The sequence below is a fragment of the Mastomys coucha genome, unplaced genomic scaffold (assembly GCF_008632895.1).
Source record: "Mastomys coucha isolate ucsf_1 unplaced genomic scaffold, UCSF_Mcou_1 pScaffold4, whole genome shotgun sequence".
NCBI classification, from domain to species: Eukaryota; Metazoa; Chordata; class Mammalia; order Rodentia; family Muridae; genus Mastomys; species Mastomys coucha.
The window spans coordinates 55,058,495-55,064,947 of NW_022196910.1; the positions used below are offsets into that span (position 1 = coordinate 55,058,495).

At 43.8% G+C, this 6,453-nt stretch overlaps 1 protein-coding gene across 1 annotated transcript in view; it reads left to right on the top strand.

Moving 5' to 3' along the window:
- Positions 1 to 6,453, top strand: part of LOC116076148 (retinol dehydrogenase 16-like) — a 19,653-nt gene that overhangs the window by 9,424 nt on the left and 3,776 nt on the right. The gene's annotated exons all lie outside the window — the stretch shown is intronic.

Genomic DNA, 6,453 nt, shown 5'->3' on the forward strand with positions numbered 1-6,453 from the left:
CCCCTCCCCCTGCTTGTCACCCCACCCCCTCTTGCTTACTGGCCATGGCATTCCCCTACACTGGGGCATAGAACTGAGGTTAGACCATGTGTCCAGGTTCCCTCTTCAGTGCTGGGTCACTTTCTCCCTGAGCAGGTGCAGATGTTATGTGTGCTGCCACAGACCCTGTGAGTTCATGTGATCAACAGCCCTGAAGTGTCTGGAAGAGAGTCTCCTTTGAGTCTGCCGCCATCTCTGGCTCTTAAAATGTTTCTGCCTCCTCATCTTCATAGACCTCTGAGCCTTGAGGGGAGGGGTGTGATGAAGACATCCCTTTAAGGACTGGCTGTGCCAGAATCTTTTACTCTCTGTTCATTGTGTGTTGAGGGAAATATAAAAAAACAAAAACAAATAGGCATACTCATGCTCTTGTGCCAGCAACTCTGCCCCTGTGCCCTGGCTGACCATGCACTGGTGAGAAATGGCCAACCTGTTTTTACATGGAGACTCTCTGGCCCAGAGCCCCCTAAACTTCTCTACCCAGCTTGCTAAGTTCCCACTGATGGGTCATTAACATGCCAGCCCCATGCTTCAAATATCCCACAGCCTTTGTGGTGCCCATCAGGCAAACCCATACTTTGCCACCATACATTTCTCCTGAGAATCCAGACAAGTCACTGTGGGAAGGAAAACACAATACAAACTTAGTTCAGAAACAATGGTAACTCAATCACTGGGCACAACAACTAAGACTCTAACTTGTAAGCCTTATTACATCTAAATCCTCTGGTATGAATCCTGTTGGATCCGCCATTGAAATCTGGATACACTCACAGTTACATCATGTCCTCACACTATCCTTGTCTAAAAGGACCTAACTCTCTACTGTTTCCTCTCTTCCTATGTCTAGCCGGGAAGTCCCGCCCGCTCACCCAGTGATTGGCTCCTTTTTTCATTAGGACATTGGTTCACAAGAACACTACCAGGCCCATCCACAACAATTGTGCACTTTGCTTTATTTTTTGTCTATGGAAAGACTCAGTTCTCCTGATGTAGTTCATCAAGGCACTGAATTATGACTGTAGTTAGTGATGTGTGTTAAGAATCCTGTTACTGTGTGTTCCCTTAGAAGAAGAAGAAGAATCCCTTTTCCCATAGACCCATACATAACCTGTCTAGTGTCGGGTTCGTGGCTACTTTGGTAGTGTCATTATGGGTTCCATCGCAGAAACAGACCTTCAATCTAATGAAGAGCGTTTAGTTACCCCCATGACATTGGTGCCTTTACTGCACAGTATGTCTTAAAGGCAGGTCACTGTGGAAGATCACAGGGCTTGAGGCTGGGTAATAGTAATGATTGCCTTTCTCCTCTGGGAGTATACTGTGTATCTTCTGGAACCTTGAATGCTAATCAGTAGCTTGAAGCTTTTATTGGGCACCATCTCGGCTTCTCACAGTTGGCTCGCATCAGACAATATGGACTTCAGCTAGTGACCTAGTTAGGGTTTTTCTGTTGTGAACAGACACCGTGACTAAGGTAACTCTTAGAAGGACAACTTTTAATTGGGGCTGGCTTAGCTTATGGGTTCAGAGGTTCAGTCCACTATCAAGGTGGGAGCATGGCAGCATCCAGGCAGAGGAGCTGAGTGCTCTACATCTTGTTCCCAAAACAAACCAAAGAAGACTGAGTTCCAGCGACCTAGGTTGAGGGTCTGAGAGCCTATGCCCACAGTGACACACTTCCTACAACAAGGCCACAACCTGCTGCAGCAAGGCCACACCACCTAATAGTGCCACTTCCTAGGTCAAGCCTATTCAAAGCACCACATTCTACTCTCTGGCCTTCATAGGCTTTTTCAAACACAAGAGTCTATGAGGGCCATACCTAAACATGGCATAATGATAAATACATTTGATCCAACTTCAAAAGTTCAAAGAGTGTGTAACAGTCTCAATACTGTTAAAAGTTCAGAGTTCAAAGTGTCTTCTGAGATTCATGCTGTCTCTTAACTCTAGCCTTCAACGCTATACAGGAAAACAACTGGCAAACTCCAAACCCAACATCTCTGCATCTGATATCAAAGAAATCTTTAGATCTCCAACTCCTTCTTCATCTCTTTTTACTGCAACAAACTTCTCTCTCATGGGCTGGCTCCTTGTTAGCACCTTTCTTCAGCAGATATCCTATGACTCTGGCATCTGGAAGACCTTGGGGTCTCTTAGGCAACTTCAACTTTATAGCTTTTTGTTCCAATGTCTTTGATCCACACATGATCTTCTGTGCTCCTTGGAAGGGCTGCAAAGGGTCACATCTGCCTTCAGTAGAACTCTAGGCTCTGGTAGACTCTACTCCTCTGATGCTGCTGTTCTTCATGTTCATCCTATAGTACTGGCATCTCTAATACTTTGGGGTGTTCTTCTGCAACTAGTCTTCAACAATAGACTCTCATAGGCTCTCTTCATGGTGCCAAGTCTTGACTTCACTGCATGAATTTATCAACTGAAATTGAGGCTGTAAGTTCACCAATTGCCTTCCCTGGCCTCTCACAGTGCCAAGTCTCAGCCACTCTCCATGACCCCTTCATACCTTGAAACCCTGTGTGATTCTTACACATTAGCAGGTCCAGCAACAACACAAGGTACAATCTTGTCTGTCTCTGGAATACAGCTTCTTTGTGCTCTGGAAACACTTCCCAGGAGATTTCACCTTAGTGCTTCTGGTCTCTTCTTAATCACAGCTATTTTTTGTCTCAAGATAACAAGCACTATTGTTCCAGTAGTCCCTTCTATTCTTGACTATAAAGCCAGAGCCAGATGGCCAAAGCTGCTGAGTTCTGATGCTTGATGGGCCTGAAACATGACTCTCCTAGTTCTATTACCAGCTTTTTGTTTTCCAACTCACTTCCTACTCTTGTCTGTCCTGCATGCTGGAAATAAAGGATTGTACTGCCTTGCCTGTATTTAAGCTTTTCTGCACCTAGAACTTGTGCTCCAGGTTGGTCATGAACTCAGTGATCTGTTTGACACAGTCTTCAAGGACCAAAGGCGTGTATTACTTTGACTGGATCTAAGCTTTTCATAGCTATTTTTCCTTGGTATACAGATCAAAAGCCTGTGTCATTCATTTCTGGATTGTAGTTTACAACAGCAAATTAAAATCTAAATGAAACCATAACCAAGTAATGTTAACACCTAGTATGATATAACTATTCCTTCTTAAATGGCAAACACATTAAAAGTATGCCTAGCTGAGTGGGAACTTGCCACAAATTCACCACTTCCTTAATCTGTTTATCTCCTTGAATACAGGATTCACCTTCATTTCACTTCCTGGTGCCACTTTATTACTTGAACCATATATTTTATATTTTTCCTTTCTAAGCTTGCTATTGTTGTTCAAAATGCTCCTCATGACACTTAACCAGAACAAAGTCTCTCTTGGGCTTTGTTGAGACTTCCTTTGGCAATGCAAGTAATATAAATCTCTTTACCAGGTAGTCTCCTCAGACAAGGGCAAAGAGCAGCCACATTCTACACCAAAATATCCCAAGAGAAGTCTCTAGGTCACTTATTAAAATCTTCTCCTCTGAAACTTCTAGAGCCAGGCTTCCACAGTACAAATCACACTCAGCAACAAGGTATTCCATATTCCTAGGACAATAGGCCACTAAGCCCCACTTAAAGCATTTCCCTGCTTTCGAAATCCAAAGTCCCCAAATCCACATTCTTCCAAACAACATCTGGGTCAGGCCAATCACAGCAGTACCCCAGTACTTGTACCAACTTCTGTCTGACTTAGGGTTACTGCTATGAACAGACACCATGACAAAGGCAATTCTTTTGGGGGGGGGGGAGGTTTCAAGACAGGGTTTCTCTGTGTAGCCTTGGCTGTCCTGGAACTCACTCTGTAGACTAGGCCGACCTCGAACTCAGAAATCTGCCTGCCTCCCAAGTGCTGGGATTAAAGGCGTCCGCCACCACCACCTGGCACAAAGGTAATTCTTTAAAAGGCAACATTTAATTGGGGCTGGCTTACAGGGTCAGAGACGTTTATTTCATTATCAAGGCAGGATCACGACAGCTTCCAGACAGAGATGATACAGGAGGAGCTGAGAGGTCTGCATCTTGTTCAGAAGACAAACAGTAGGAGACTGGCTTCCAGGGAGCTTGGATGAGGGTTTAAACCTTTTCCCACAGTGATACACTTCTTCCAACATGGCTACACCCACTGTAATAAGGCTATATATGTCCTAATAGTGCCACTTCCTAGCATATTCAAACCATCAGGTTAGGAGAGCAGCAAGTAGCCTCAAGCATAGCCTGTAATCAGGGTCTGGAGGGTGATGGTTTGAGTATTGCCTAGCCCATGCAGTGGAACTATTTGGAGGTGTGGCCTTGTGGAGTGGGTGTGGCCTTGTGGAGTGGGTGTGGCCTTATGGAGTAGGTGTGGCCTTGTGGAGTAGGTGTGGCCTTGTGGAGTGGGTGTGGCCTTGTGGAGTAGGTGTGGCCTTGTGGAGTAGGTGTGCCACAGTGGGCTTGCTTTAAAACCCTCATTCTAGCTGCCCGGAAGCTACTCTTCTCCTAGGTGCCTTCCAAACAAGAGGTGGGACTCTCAGCTCCTCTAGCACCATGTCTGCCTTGATAGTGCCATGCTCCCACCTTGATGACAATCGACTGGTCATCTGAACCTGTATTCAGCCCCAGTTAAATGTCTAAGAGTTGACTTGGTCATGGTGTCTGTTCATAGCAGTAAAACCCTAACTAAGACAGAGTGGGTGTTCCATGGATCCCTTTTAGGGACAAAATGTGACCCATTCCTGGCACTGAAGGTTTTACATGGTGGATTATGATGTGTACTTGGAGTGTCATGTCCACTATCCTATGGTGACTCCACTGAAATCCTTTCATATATGTAATTTAGGAGGCAGCTATGGAAGTAGGTTTACATAATTTTTTTCAAACCAGAGCAAGAACAATCTATATTATAGATTATGCATCTATAAAAACACAAGACATGCTTTTGAGCCAAAAAGGTAGATGCCTTTTACTGATCCAACTTTTTAAAATCAACAGATGCTGATCATAATCTCAATCAACTAGTCTCACATTCACTCTGCACAAAAATCGATGGTGGAGATATAGTGTTTACTCTTAAGTGTTTCAGAGGGGATCATTGAAGATCCATGACTAAGAATTTAATTCAGGATGTCTGGAAGAACAGTCAGTGCTATTAATTCCTGAGCCACCTCTGTAGCCAGAGCCAATGTTTTAACATCAACAAATACCAATTTTAATCTCAGTCAACTAGTCTCGCATTCACCTTGCACAGAAGTAGACACTGGAGACATGGTGCTTAGTTGTAAACCTTTCAAAGTAGATCCTTGAAGATCCATCACTTAAAGGTAAAGGAAATGAGTGAAAGCCACTTGAGGGTTAGTGGCAAAAAGAACCCAATGTGTTCAGGTTGACAGTGAAAAATCTGTCCTGTTGGTTATCAGCAAGGATTGTCACCTCCCTTATCCTGCCCCTGGGTGTCTTAGTTATGGATTTTATTATTGCAAAGCAACTTGGAGAGGAAAGCTTAGACTTCTACAAAACTGTTCATCACCAAAGGAAGTCAGAACAGGAACTCAAATTCAGAAGGAACCTGGAGGCTAGGGTTGATGCAGAGGCCATGGAAGGGTGCTGCTTACTGGCTTGCTCCTCATGACTTACTCAGCTGCTTTCTTACAGAACCCAGGGCCAGCAGCCCAGGGATGGCATCATTCACAATGGGACATGGCCTCCCTAGTTGTTCAGTAATTGAGAAAATGCCTTACAACTGGATCTGATGAAGGCATTCCCTCAACTAAAGCACATTCCTCTCTGATGACTTGAGCTGTGTCAAGTTGCCACAAGACCAGCCCATTTATTGGGTTTTGTAAGCATCTGAGGAGAGTTGATCAATGTTGATTTTCTTCAGTATAGATGGTGATCAATACAAGAGCTGGTCATTTTTAATTTTAAGGCCGGCTTCAATAGAGCTAAGAAGCACAGCTCTGCTTTACAAATTTCCTACAGTCAAGGTTTCAATTGTTTGTTTCCCAACCAAATTTCCTCCAGAGATTAATTTTGTCTTTTCTTTCTTTTCTCTTTTGTGTTTTCCTCTGTTCCTTCTCCTTTTCCTTATGACCATTCTTTGATATTGCCCTAATAAGGAATAATAATGGAAACCAATTCTTCCTTATTGCTATCTTTCTTGGCCATTTGAAAAACATAGGCAGCAGAGTGTACACTGTTCAGTGTAATGGGAAGATACAACTGTCTTCTGTAGAATTTTACCTCTATGATATCATGACATGACAGGGGGTAACTCTTATGGATGACACATTTAATTTGAGCTTGCATACATCTAAATGTTTAGACTATTATCATCATGACAGGAAGTGTGGTGCATTGTAGGTAGCCATGGTGCTAGAGAAGGAGCTGAGATAC